Source organism: Pelmatolapia mariae, linkage group LG23 (assembly GCF_036321145.2).
Source record: "Pelmatolapia mariae isolate MD_Pm_ZW linkage group LG23, Pm_UMD_F_2, whole genome shotgun sequence".
NCBI classification, from domain to species: Eukaryota; Metazoa; Chordata; class Actinopteri; order Cichliformes; family Cichlidae; genus Pelmatolapia; species Pelmatolapia mariae.
The window spans coordinates 10,230,757-10,246,097 of record NC_086246.1 but is presented as its reverse complement, the minus strand read 5'-3'; the positions used below and the strand labels follow the sequence as shown (position 1 = coordinate 10,246,097).

Sequence of the window (15,341 nt, the reverse complement as noted above, 5' to 3'; positions counted from 1 at the left end):
TCACTAACTAATTATTGTGGAAAGTAAAAATCACAGTGATTTAGTGGTCATTAAAGCGTGCAAAGAATTTCCAAACTGATTGATGATTAATCTCATAAGTCATGACACACTTCTCTCCCCTTCATACTGTGAGCTGCATTTAAGTTAAAAGTGTCGGTATCGGCAAAACTGGCCCTGTATTTAAATGGTAATGGGTCAAGACCAAAGTTTGCAGTATCACACATCACAAAACATGTTTCATTCTCCATGTTTTCTATCACACACTATTTTCCTTTTATTCAACACACCCCCAAAATCCACTATGTGATGAATAAACTCATTTCAGGAAAAGTCATTAAATATTAGATGATGGTGTTTTAATTTAACAGAGTAATGTAATTTTTAGGCTGTTCTAGAGTTACAGTTCTACAAATGCATATCAGAGAGTTCCTTATTGTTGGCAGAATCAGGCAGCTGTCATACAAATATAAAAATACAGCAAAATAAACAGCAAAAGGACTGTTAAAAGTTAATTTCCACTATGTACCCTGACATTTTAAAACATGACTTGGTGCTTTTGAAGAAGGTTCCTGATCTGTATCGATTGGAATGAAAATACAGCACATCAAAGGTGAGCAAAATAACATAAAGCTCAATTCTGTATTATGAGACTGCAAGACAAAACTCTCTTTGCACTCACCCAAATGCAAACAGCCAAGATGTCCTCAATAATAATAAACTAGAGGGTAACCGAATGATACCCAAGAGGGGTTATACAGAAAATGACAATTTCACAACATTACAGCTGTTAATCTACAGTAAATTAAAGCAAAACTGTGCCCATACATGAAAAAGAGGGAGCATGAACCCGCAGCTAATTCCTCTCCTCCCTCTGTGAAAACTCTCCTGCTCAAAAACAGACGAGCACAATGAGGTCCTTTCTTTACAAGCTTTAACAGATATTCAATTCTGCTACAATCACATAGGTGAAAAAAAAACCTCTTGTAGGACGGATTCTCCTTGTTAGGTAGACATGCTTTCACTGGTAGCAGATGAAGGAGACTGCCTGTCGCAATTAATATCACGCTGGTTTTCAGCAGCCTATTTTATTATGACACGGGCCTATCATTTGCTGGAACACAAGGCAACTCTGGGTGCCAAAGTCTGAAAGCCTGGCATCCTTCGTTGCTCTCCAGACACCTGTAACGCCGGCATCCCTGTATGATGCAATCCATCTTTTCTTCATTTTACTCCATTAATCTCCCAGCATAGTAATTCAGTTTTCATTTGTTCCTCATCTTGTGGGCTGCTGAATGCAAAGCCAGCAGCGCAGACTCATGCCAGATGACTGCTCAAAGCTCCAGATTTTTTTCCCCCCTCACAGACAGGAGGAGGTCGGGGGACAGATTAGACTAACCGCAATTACAAGAGAAACGGCGAAGGGGAGGATTCTCTTCGTTAGCTGTAGGCCTCATCTACAGTAACCCTGACTGGTATCACACAACCTGGTCCGGCCCTTGTGGGCTTCTGTGTTTTACTCAATTAGTAGAGATCCTTTGTTGCACCTGTGCCTCCCATTCAGCAGCCCGATTATGCCCTTTCTCTTACTGAAGATGGCAAGCATCCAACAGCATAGCAAAGACAAGCCTTTTATCACCGTCTCTCCTTTTAGCTCTCACTGTGTGTCTCTCTGCCTCTCAGATGTTTCCTCTGCTCACACTTATCAAAAATAGATATTTGAATGATTCTTGCAGCACCTGAGAACGATCTCAGCCTGCCACTTTCTGAGAATCAATCGTCAGGTTGAAAAACTGTGAAAAAGATAAGGACATGACTTCAGAAGGCATCAACGTGTGTGTGTGCTACTGCTAATCTTTTTGGGGGGCATTTTGATACTCCTAAAAATAATCCCTGCTGACCCTTGTAACCACATTGCAAAAAACCGAGAAAAGCAGCCCTTTTCTCTCTACAGATCATCCATCGGTGACTGCCAGAAGTTGCCAAAAGAGCTTGTCTGTGCTGTGATTCACACATTATAATGACACTACAGTGGCCTCTCACATTTAGTTGGCCTTGAGGAACTGGCTCTTTATCACGAAAACACAAGCCCCCGTGAAATCGAGCAAAACAAACTACAGATAACACAAGCGAAGCGCAAAAATTCACTCCACGCCACATAGCAGAAAAGCCTGAAGGGATTTATGGACAACGGAGATGACTTGCAGTGACACTATAGGATGTTTAAGCTCTTTTGTGCTCCCCATAAAAAGAAAATACTCACCCACTGTTTGTTTTATGCTGACTTGGTGTTTGTGCAGTCTTTTGTTGGAGGATTGATATCAGAAGCAAGAATAATAAAGTAAGAGAAAAGCTGGGTAAGCCGAGGCAGCATCACAGAAGACACTTTAGTGGAAATGTAACTTTTTTATCCACATTGCATAAAAAATACTTTCTCATTGCTTAATGTTGCTAGACATCATTTAAGCGACACTCATTTCATCTTATTTAGTGAGCCTACCCTAGATTTTTAAGAATTGCTAAGTCTTTCTTCTAAAAACTGACCTTCTTTTCATACCATAGGGTGCAGCTCACAGTTCAACACGTGTAATTTTTAAAGTCAGAGTGAAGAATGTACCATAAGTGTCTCTACATTACACCTATGGGCTTTAACAATGAACAACAAAACGGCACAGTAAAAATAGTAGTAAACAGCTCCATAAAACCGCAGGTGCTAGTATAACTGCTGAGCCAGAGAGTGGCTGAGATAAAATAACCCATACACAATGAACTTAGATAAAGCAAGTATGAAGGTATATAAAAGGCCAACACTACAAGATAAAATTAAACTGATGACAATAAAATGACTTCCTAAAGAACTTTGCTATTGCAGTGAGATAATACCATAGAACTTTTTTCTGGTTCGCAAGCAGAAGTTGATGTACAAAAATCCAAACTTTATTAAGGTGGAATGCTTAAGTCTATCAAAAAAAACCACACACAGTAGACTAGAGCTGCAGGGGGGCAAACGTGACGTGGGATAACAGGCAGGCTACAGACACCCTGACAACACACTAGCTAACAGAGGCTTTTAATTAGACACGGGGGGTGATCAGGAAAGTTCAAATGCAATACTGATACCCAGAAACACCATAAATACTCAACACTAGTTTCAATACGATGAGGGAAAAAAATGAACAAATTACAAAGGCATCTTTGGTGTTGTGCTGACTCATAAAAATGTGTTCTGCTACAGGCCTGTTTATTTCCTATGCTTCTGTTGACTTGGCACCATATTTTTATTGTCGATTAAATTGAGTTTTTAATGTAGATTGGTGCTGTTTCTGTCTAGGTGCTGGTAGACTTTACTTCTCAGCTTCAATCAGGAACTTACAACAAGAGCAATAAAACACTTCACACACAAATATCCTGTTAAAATAACAACGCCTGTTATAACATTAGAGGCTTGCAGGACTGATGATGTTTGCTGTCTAGCTTCGACACTATTGTTTTATTATTAGCCATATAGCTCCTACATGCTACCTTAAAAATAACTCAACAGATGGCTAATTGTTAATGTGTGCAGCAGCCAGGTTAACATTTATGGTAACTGTTTAATACTTCAGTGTTGTTGAAATGCGAGCTTTACTGACCTCACAAATTTCCTTAAAGACCAGGATGTCAGTCTCTATGGAGTTTGTTGAACTACTGTTTATTTTTTCAGCTGATAGTGATAGGAGGGGCTGTGAGTGTCTGTCTGTGTGTCTAGTGGAGGAGGGAAAGTCTTTACTATTAGTATTAATATTAACTGCAAATTAATATTAAACCCAATAGTAATTTTTAGGATCAATTACAATCTGAGATTTTTTTAACAACCCTACTCAGTATATACACTGTCACTTTTGTCAAAGACAAAGGGACAAAGAGCGTAAAACTAAGGAAAAAGCACAAGAAAAAAAATGACATGCATACACAGGGCAATCTAACACAGAGACAAAGACTTGGCAACATGACAAAATATAACACTGGGGACCCAATGGAGTACAACCAGCCTACTAAGGCAGAAGAAGGACTAGCAGCTGGAAGTGTACCACCTAAAAATAAACACGTCTCAAGTACGCATGTTACTGGAGACTAATTTGGCGACTAGTCTAATTTTTTACCTTGTCTAAAAGTAAAAAACACTCAGATATTAAGTTAAATTTAGGAATTGCCTACAGTTCTAAATGTAAAGGCACTTAAAACCATCATTCACATTTTTCAATAACGGATCATGGTGCTTAACTGTGCGGCACCTCATATAATGAATTATGAACATCGCATGCTATACTTCAAACAGACAATATACAAGAACATTTATATTATATGAAAACATGTTACTAAAAAAGATGTTCACGTATAAGGGAGAGCCCATCCACCCTTTAGAGGAAAATAATTTCTGCTTCTGTACGAAATGCAGTTTTTAAATGGTGATTTTATTTATTCAGGGACAAGAGCTATTCAAACCTAGCTGTCCATAGATGGCCATATGTGAAAAAAAGAATTGCCTCCCCTTTTGAAATTGAATTAATCACCTGTGATTAAACACATCATTGTCAAGGCAAAAACCACTGTTAACCAAAAAGAACATTAAGACTTTTCTTATATTTTCCAAAACACATCTTCACGATTTCCAAGACTTAAAACATTCTGTGAAGTAACGAGACAAAAGTTTAACTTTTTGGCAGATTTGGATCCCATTACATGTAGTAAAAAACTAACATAACCTTTAATAAAAAGAACATAACAGTCAAACATGGTGCTGGTAGTGTGACCATCTGGGACTACTTTGCCGAGGAGGAGAATGCCCAGCCATTAGTTCATACCCTGAAGCTCAAGCACACTTGGGTTATGCATGACAATGATCCAAAACACACAAGCAAGTCTACCTCCAGAATGACTAAGACACATAAAATGAAGCTTGTGGAGTGGCTTAGTCAAAGTTTGATTGCCAGCTATTGCAAATTCTTGACTGTAGCTCTTGATGGTGGCACAATTAGGTTTAGGGGGTAAATACTTTTTCTCAGCACTATTTCACAACTTAGCATTGTCAACTTTGGCACCTCTAACTCCACTTCCTTACAGTTTGTTAGTGCTATTGTCCCCAAGCCATTCATCACACCAGATCTCAATATTATCTTGTAAAACATTCCTTTGACTCTTGCTGATATCTTTCTGTCACAAATCACCCGACACTAGTCTCCACCCACTCCACCCTGTCTGCATTGTTTTCATCACCGCTCTTGTGCACTGTGCGTTGCTTCAGATAGCCCCAGGTATTTAAACTCATCTGCCTCCACTATCTCTCCTCCATGCCTCTTCAGGTTTTTATCTGTCTCTTTCTCACACACACGCATTCTGTATTGTTTCTAAATACCTTCGTTCATCTTCTCTCCTGAGGATATCTCCACTTCTCTTCCAGCTGCTACTTACTTTCACTACAGATCACAATGTTGTCTGCAAACCCTCACCTTGAGGGTGAGGATTGTATCGAGGTACAGATGTGGTGAAGGGTATAGAAGCAGTATTTAAGAACCCAGTATGCACAGTGGCCTCCATCATGTATAAATGGAAGGCATCTAGAACTGGTCATGCAACCAACCAGTGTGTCGGGGTAGGGAGTTGACCAAAAAACCCAATGGTCACTCTGACAGATATCTACCATTGCTCTGTGAAGAGAGGACAACCGTCGAAAAGGACAACCATTTCTGCAGCACTCCACCAACCAGGTCTGTATGGTAAAAGGCACATGACTGCCCGCCTGGAGTTTGCCAAATCACACCTGAAGGACTCTCAGACCACGAGAAACTACATTACTACATCTTCTGTTACTCCTGTGTCTCTTGTGCCTCTGAACTCTGCCCCTTTCTTCTTCTTTTGCAAAACAGAACACTCTGGTCTGAATGCCAGGCATCTATCACTCCAGAGTGACCTGAACCCCAAACTGGGGCAAAGGTTCCCCTTCCAACAGGACCACAATTATTAGCACAACAAAGACAACTAAGGAGTGGCTTTGGGACCACTCTGTGAATTGTAGCCTAGTCAGAGCCGAGACTTGAACATCACTAAACATCTCTGGAGAGATCTGACTGAGATTGAGAATAGACTGTAATGTTTATTACAATAACCACAAAGGTTTTCTGCCGTTTTTGGAGAAGGTGCTTGCCACCTTTGGAATAAAACCCTCAAATATTTGATGTGTTTAGCTGACTTTGAAGCACTTGGAAATAAATATTTCATTAACTGATGTTTTCTGTGAGTTAATGTTGTCAGGTTTGTTCTATAAACTGTCAAACAAAGCTGGTCACTACAGTGGCATGAGGTTAATTAATGAAATTAATGAAACAATAGTATTGTATGAAACAATGTCAGTAACAATGCTTAGGAAAACTACCAGTAACAAACTCATAATTTCACATGTATTTAGCTGTGTTTAGCTTAGCGAACATGTAAGGAAAATCAGTAAAGAAATGAGCCACAGCAACATTAGCTTCACACTCACCAATAAAATAACAGCTCTATTTTGCTGACTTGATGCAACTGAATAAGTAAGAAAAGAAGCCAATCTGTGTTGTTGGCCATGTGCACACTCAGGCCTCTAGAGGGCATGGGTTAGTCCCGTAACTCTTGGATATTAAACTTTGCAAAGCGCAAAGTTTTTGTTTCTTGAGATTTGTGGAGTATTAGTCAAATAATGAATTTTGTCTGTATTTAAAAATAAAATCATCACTCAGGAAGAAGTAACCTCACTTTTCTTTCACAGTACTGAGCCTCCATTCAGGTGCTTAATCGCTGAGCAATTTGGAGGAAGACAAATGTGTTCATAACTCTTGGTGCAGAGTTCTTGTGGGATAGAAAGACCTGAAATCCATTAGCATTACTGTCCTGTTTTATGCAATGAGATCTGCAGAAGAAAGTCACCATGAAATGTTACTAAATAATGTGACAAAGGCACTAAGTTATTAACAATGAGATGAAATAAAGCTAGATCACTGTTGTGAGGCAAGGACATGAGCAGTCATATACTTTCATATGTAAAAGTAAAAAGAAAGAAAAGCCAAATCCAAAAAGACTGTTGATGGGTGAGGGGAGAGTGGCCAGCAGCACTGACCTCAGACACATTACAGCACAGCAGAATAACAAGTTGTCATCAAGTCAGTTGACTTCATCTTCTGTTACTCCTGTGTCTCTTGTGCCTCTGAACTCTGCCCCTTTCTTCTTCTTTTGCAAAACAGAAACAGAAACAACCAATACGCATAAAATAAAACGCGGCAAATCTGGAAACCTCTAGTTGAGCGCAGTACCTCCTAATGATGTAAAAACTGCTATAACTTAACAACAAGTTAGGCTCACCAACAGGTTAATGCTTCTGAGCGACAGCAGTATTTGCTGTTCGCAAATACTGCCTGGCCTGTTCTATTTTAGAGTCCTGGCTGTTCTCATCAGCATTCACTCTGGGGAGCACCTGCTGCTGAGGTGGATGCTCCACGAGTTATTGGATTGCTAATCTCTTCCTGGGAGGCCTTTTCAGCCAGCCAGACAGATGAGGTTGGAAAAGGCAATAAGCCATCTACGGCGAGCAGCTCATGATAAACTTGAGTGAGAAGGAAGCAACAGAAGGGGTGTCGGGTTGAGGGGTGGGGTAGGTGGAGAGATGAGAATCGTATGTTCATATACACGGCTGAGGTGGGAGAGGTGTGCTGCCTGGCTTGCTAGGACACTTCTTCCTCCTGATTTCCTTCTCGACAGCCACACAGTTATTGCTTTTATTTGAAGACTGCTCCAGCTTTCTCCTGCAATAGATCATAGTGCTCGATAAAGTGGTAGTGGCTTCAGTGGGTTGGGGGTAGGGGGTGGCATGAATCTGGTCCTGCCATCTACACTGCATGCTTCCTATAGCCTGGCTGGCCTCCTCCACCGCTGATTGCTTTCTTAATGGTGATGAATGCAGAGGAAACGGCGGGCCTACTGCCACAGATGCAGTGATTGAAGGGAGCAATAACTCTAGATCATGGGGACCATTCTAGTGTGAACATGGCATGAGATTACACAGAATGCACAGTGTCATCAAAAAAAAACACTAACCAAGTCCAACAAAAGGGGTCTGCTCACAGCTTTGCCTGATAAGACCAACATATTATTTTAAGATGATTTAAAATAACACTTTGTCTGTGCCTTATTTTCTTGATGTAAATGGTTACATTTAAAGGTTATTCACATTCTTTCTTATTAAAACAACAACTTAAAGTCCCGTTTTTAAATAATGAAACTTCCTGCTCTTTTGATCCTCAACAAATCAATGCAATGTTCCCCATATGCACACCAGGTATATTAATGACCTCCTAAGTATTTCATTCAACTGATTCTCTGAAAAAAGTGATCAGCAGGCAAGAGGATCACTAACCAGAAAGTACTGAGAACTGGTTAATGCTGTGCTCACTGAGGCCACAAAAAAGAAGATGCAATTTGTTGTTTCTATCAAAAAAAAAATCTGGCAATTAAAACATTTGCAGAGGAAAAAATTATAAACAAGATTTAACCATTAATGCAAATAAGCATGCCAGTCTGAATCATGAAACAATGCCACACTACACCAGTGAGCTTACATAATGCTACTGCTAAAAGACCTCCCTCCCTCGTTATCTTGTCCTTCTCTTTGGGGGTGTTCAGTGCTTTGATGCATGGTCCAACGTTTGTTTACTGTTTAGATAGATGAGCAGTGTCTCAGCACTACAAAAGAAAAGATAAAAGGTATAATTCACCAGACCTTTATGGCAGTCTGCTACACTTCGAAAATGATACTGTATGCAACGATATAGATTGTGACATTATTTCACCTGTCTCCCTTATCTCAGCGTAACATGCAATGTCCTACAAGATTATTTATTCCTACTCAGCTCCATAAAACACAAGGAGGCCGTTTTTTTGCCAGGCAGTTCTTGTGGAGATTCTTCCTTTAATTGTACAGATGATCAATATGACATAATTACTATTATTAATAATATAGAAATCTGTACAGAAAACTATTTTATGTGGCAAGTTTCTTATTGTAGTTATTTTGTTTTAGCTCTGTGAGTTAAATTCAACAGCTTCTCCTAAACTGCAAAACCTAATCTTGCATCCAGCAGCCACTTGCTGCCAAGCAGATGCCAACCAGTCTGTAGTCCTGAAAACTATTGCCATTAGCATCAACTTTAGCTGTAGTTTGTTTTTATGCTTATTGGAAAATAAAAATATATATTACAATATCAGTAAATCACCAGTATAAAGATGGGCATATCTTCCAGGTCAGGTCTGAAAAGTTAAGCCAACACAGAATGTGGATCAATGCTAAATGGACTGGTTCTTACACATTCTACTCTTAAAGCATTTTATACAACATTCAAACAAACACCTTCTTCCTCTCAAACATCCACACACATGCCTACTCTGACTAGCACATTGGGAAGCAACTTGGGATTCTGTATCTTGCCCAAGCATACTTTGGCATGCAGATTTGAACAGCCAAAGATCAAACTACCAACCTTCGGATAAGCTGTAGATAACCTGCTCTACCTCCTGAGCTACAGCCACCCCAATGATGGGTTCAGTTTCAGGCTTCAGGTCAGTCTGGATAAAAAAATATGTTCATTTGGTGAATTTTGGCCACTTCAGTGAAGGAGAATTATCTATATTATGATCTCTGGCAAACAATCTGTTGCTGTTTAACATCGATCCATTAACAAAGACCATGCAGTTTCACAGTTAGCAACCAAGATGGCAGTGGCAATGGCACCGGAACTTCACTGCCCTCAACAGCTACTCAACTACTAAAGCTGGAATATTTTTGTAGTAATATGATTTTTGCTCTCAATCACTGAAACTATCTTCGTGCAGTTTTCTGTTTTCTTCTATTTGTTTGCTGTTATCTTTACTAAAGGCAAAAAATGTGTACAAAGGAAAGGACATGGTATTTTTTTATATTATTTTGTTTTATCGATGTTAAGCAATTGTCAAGATTAGATTTACCATTATCATTTAGCTCAAAGCCTTCTAGAACAGCTAGCATAGCCATGGATGCCTTGTTTTATCAGCCTACCTAGCCAAAAATTAGAAGCAACATTACCTGTTATTCCTGACCTCTGCCCTGTTACTCTATATTCCACGGCTATGTACAATAACTAAGGTTTACCAAAATGCTTTGAAGCTTTGTCCATTTCCATAGTAATTAAAGTCATCATCAATGCAAGAGTTCATGACAGCCCATCCATTTGCTGAACCCTTTCATGCATGAAGTATGACAACCTCAATCAGGATTTTTTTCTTAAGTATTTTTATTCATCTTTAGGCATGAAAAAAAGATTTTTGAACTTCATTTTTTTAAACATGAACTTTTCAAAGAGTTTTTTACATGTCCACTTAGATGGACCACTGGCTGACCAGTGGGTGGTCAGCCAGTGACACATCAGTGTCCAATGTAGTGGTTTATGTGCAAGTATACCATCAACACTGACACAAATACAAGAAAACAACCTTTGAATAGCCGTCCACTGTAGTGACCACTATGCATGAAAGGGTTAAATGCTTATGGTGGGGCTGGGGACCATCCCAGCTGCCATAATGCAAAATGCGGGGCATACTCTGAATAGGTCACTAGTCCATTGCAGGCCTAACACATGACATAATGAATACCAATCAACATTATACATTTATTGTTATTATTCATTTCCAGATAAGGATATTTAAGTTTAGATAGTTCTTATCTAACATTGATAATACTAATACTACTACAACAAGATTATGAATTTAAAATGGCACATGAAAAACATCAAGTGCCAGATTTGACAAACAAAGCTTTTATATGAAAACAAGATTGTCATATTACCAGTAAAATGTAAGGAACAGTTTAGCCATCTACTGTGACATGCATGCTAACAAAGTAAGCTACCAACCAAGGCTAAATGTCACATAAGCCCTATCAGTGAGACAAATGACTAACAGCAGTTGGAAGTGTCTGATCATTTAAATTGCTGACATTCAAAGACAAGGCCTAGTCTACTTGTAATCAACAGTATTTACCAAAATGACAAAACTGAAAACAGTATTTTACTGTCATAAAACTCTCCTATGTATGTTACATAGGGAAACAGCTGTGTGGTTGACTTTGAACCTGCAGGATTATTGTAGCATCTTTTGGCATCATAGCATATCAAACACATCTCACAGGCTGTGGGGAGGCAGAGCTGCAAAGTCAAACCACAAAGCAGGACTACCATCCACTGGTTCATTACACAAAGGCTGTTTATACTGATGTGAATAGGAGGACTGTCAGCAGCAACACACATATGATGGCTTCCTGTTTCCTCTCTACAATAACAGGTGAACACATCTTTTATCAGTAGAGTTTTGTGACATGATGGAAACATGATGGAAAGTGAGTGACAGCTACTCTCCCAGCTATCAGCAGCTGAGAGAGTAGCTTTAAGTCAGTGTAAAGCCAGCTATATTAAATGACTTAGGTTCTAATTTTTCATTGCTAGAAAGGTCACCAGGTATACAGTGTAAAAAAAAATCCTAATATAAAAGTATTTTACTGTGTATTTTACAGTTTTGTTCTGTTCTTCTAGAATATCATTAAATGTACATAAATAGACTGTGATTTCACATTTCAAATGTAAATTAACGTAAAATCACTATAATGTAATAAAACATAATTTTCTTGATTTTTAAATGTATCTGTCTGTACATATGCATATTTAGATTGTTAAAATACATTCACAAATGTATCATAATTTCACAAATATTTGATCGTTATTTAAAAGATTGAACTGTTAAATTCAAATGTAATGCTATGGAATAATATATAAAATGATTCTTATAAACTTTTTTGACATCAAATAATTATTACTATTATTGCTATTTAGGGCGATCGTGGCTCAAGAGTTGGCAGTTCGCCTTGTAATCAGAAGGTTGCTGGTTCGAGCCCCGGCTCGGACACTCTCGGTCGTTGTGTCCTTGGTCAAGACACTTCAGCTACTGGTGATGGCCAGAGGGGCCGATGGCGCGATAAGGCAGCCTCGCCTCTGTCAGTCTGTCCCAGGGCATGCAATCCATTATTATTTAAGTTAACTGTATATTTCTGTACATTTAAGTATTATTATTCATATTGCCACATTCATTGACCTTGTTTATAGGTAATTTCATTGTTTAATCACGTTAAAATGTTCCTAATTTAATGTTTAAAAGCACTTGAAAAAGGCAAAATCCCATGTAAAATTAGGGCAACAAACTGTATTGTCATTACTGAAAATAACCGTATTTTTATGAGAAAGTTATTTTCTGTTATTTTATGCTATTATTTTGGCGCCCCAGCTGCCGGAATATTACTGTTTTTCTAAGATGTTTTTTCTAACAGTGTATATAAGACACCCAATACTGCCATTTCCTAAGGGCAGAGTGTAATGATGACAGCTGAATGAATGACAAATGATCCAAATATCAAGATTATCCACAGAGCTGGTGAGTAGACAAACATCTAATGACTGCATGGCCACATGAAAAAAAACTAAACTGTTTTGTTCTCCTGTATAAATCATACAAAGTAGCTGAACGTATTCTACTTCTAGCTGATGACTTTTGTTCCACATTATTACAATATGTTTGTTTTGTTGCTTTCAGGTGCCATTACAATCCTCATTATCGTTTACTTCTTCGCTTTTTTTCTGTGAATTTTCAATATAAAATAGGATAAAATCTGTGCTAACTGAAGAAGAATCACTAAAAACGTAACTTTTCACATTTCTGCTCTATAAAAACTAGAACAAATTAAAAGCAGAGAATGGATGATTCGATGGAGATTCTTAGCATATCAGCGTATGCAATCAAATGCATGTCATATGGATATACTGGATAGTTATGCCCACTCAAAGTAAATTCCAAAGCCTGCAGTTGATTAACTGTAAAAAAAAAAAAAAAAAAAAAAAAAAAAAACACTATGAGAATATAATCAACCACATTTTTAAAAGATACATCAAGAGAGGACGTACTGCTTATCTCACCACGGTGCATATTAACCTAACCATATGACATTATTATTTTTCTCAAGGCAGCTAGATAACACACACACATTCCTGAAGTAATCCAAGCAGATAAAAGCATCTTTAGAGCTAAAGCTCTAAACAAGCCATGCATTCATGTTGTAAAGCATGCATGCACTCTAAAGTCACGGTGTAATGGAGTGCAACATACAGTATTCAAATCTATAAAGAACATATTCATGGGCTTTTCTGGGAAGATAAGCCTGCGCTGCCTGTCTTGACAACAAAAATAATGAAAAAAAAAAGTGCCCTGAATGCCTGAGAATAAACACGCTCCAAGAAATGATTATACCAAACAAACCTCAAATGTGTTTTGCCTCTCCTAGTGTTTTCTTGGGTGCTCAAGGGGAAGAATTGTTTTTTTCCCTACCTCTGTGCCAATATGAGAGCACAGTCAAACAGCAAATAAACCATGTCTGGTGCCATAAATAAAAGAGAAGAATTGAGTGTGCACACTTGCTTAGATATACTCCAAATATTGATACTCATTTTTCAATGTTTCAGACGCATGGGGTTTTGTAGTCCACGTGCCCAGAGAGCACATCTTTATGGTGGTGTTTTTATTTTGGTCGTGTACCACAGTGTCTGACTTTGATCGATCGTTTGCTTGGTGTTTGGTTAGACAACGTGACACTTGACCAGAAAGTGAAACCAAAATATCTCTGTCGCCCCCTGGTGGCCGGCATCCTGGCTGAATCATACAAACTTCAGAGAGCTGTTTAATGGCTCAGCCACACTAGAGTTAAAATAGAAAGGCAACTTGTGATGCACCTGATGCACTATGCACCAAAATCATTTTGGTGGTGTCTCTTATCTTATCTTATCTTATCTTATCCACACGTCCATCCATCAATCCATTTTCTTCTACTTATCCATTTCAGGGTCGCAGGGGGCTGGAGCCTATCCCAGCTGCTATAGGGCAAGAGGTGGGATACACCCTGCACTCTAAAAAGTAATTAATCAGGCCTTTTACCACCACTTGATTAAATCCATGGCTGCAAGATAAACATTCTAATTTACTGATTAAGATAGACCTTCTAAGTTGCAAACTTTATTTTTTGGGGTTGTGTTGAATTAATAATGTTGGTAATTACATTCAATTAATTTTATATGTAATTTGAAATTAAATCCCAATGTTAGTGGGTTCAAAATAAAATTCAAGTTGTAATTACTTAATTGAATAGGTAACTTATTTTTTCTCCACTGTAACTTCTGATTTCAAGTTCCCTCCCCTGCCCACTTAACTAGCCCGGGCAAATTCACATATGGTGAATATGGCATGGCGGACTTGCAAGCTTATGTAAAAGACATTTCAAGGTAAGTAACATTTCATTTACAAATAACCGTTCTAACAAAGCAAAGCATTTGTGCTAGTCACTTGTAGTGGATTTGTGTATGATGCTATGCTCATACAGTTAAGGACATTTTTTGCACTACCACATGTAGGTAATGCTAGCCATTCTAAACTTTAGCACAGGAGAGGATAAGACTTATAAAGTTTCATTTGACAAAGGTCTTCAGCTAGAGAGTGCTGCTGTGGCTAGAAAAAGCAAGTTTTGCTACACAATGCAATCTAATTTCGATCATAGGTTGATTTTGTTTTTCTTTTTAACAAAATTAGAAGCCTTTAAGCTGTGAATAGTTTTGTCAGAGGGGTAACCATAGAGGCTCCTTTTTTCTGTCTGGCTCACCTATTTTATGTCTTCATAAAACTTGCATGACCTATACATAATATTACATTGTAAATGATTTTGGTTACTATTGTGATACAGTTTAAAGTAAGTATTGTTCTTGATCTTAAGAGCTGTAGCTATCTTTGTTTCTTTTTTTTTAACACATCAGGTTGTGTGAAATATTGTTAATGTCATTCCGATAGCATCATTTTGCATTGGCTATATGAATCTACTTAACATTAAGACTTTACATTAGTATATTAGTATAGTGTGATAATCTAGGGTCATTAGTGTGTTGTTAAGTTGGGACACATTTTTTACAAAATGGGCTGGGAGTGAACAATGTGTACATTTGAAACCTCTACAAAAACAGGGTTGCTAAAACATTACAGATTACGCCATGGTTATGGTGGGGAATGTCTCTCTTGTCTTCACTAAGATTGTTTTTGTTCCCTCCAAAACTTGGGGTAGCCTTAGATCACATCTATCATCTTTAACTAATGTATTAGAGCATTAATTAATATAGTCTGCAAGATTGAATTCTTCTGTTTGTGTGGTCTACAGATAAAGGAGAAGT

The 15,341-nt window shown here is 38.2% G+C and overlaps 1 protein-coding gene across 4 annotated transcripts in view; it reads right to left on the bottom strand.

Moving 5' to 3' along the window:
* The window catches only part of LOC134620491 (beta-1,3-galactosyltransferase 1-like), a 191,140-nt gene that overhangs the window by 149,220 nt on the left and 26,579 nt on the right, over positions 1–15,341 (bottom strand). The window lies entirely within an intron of this gene.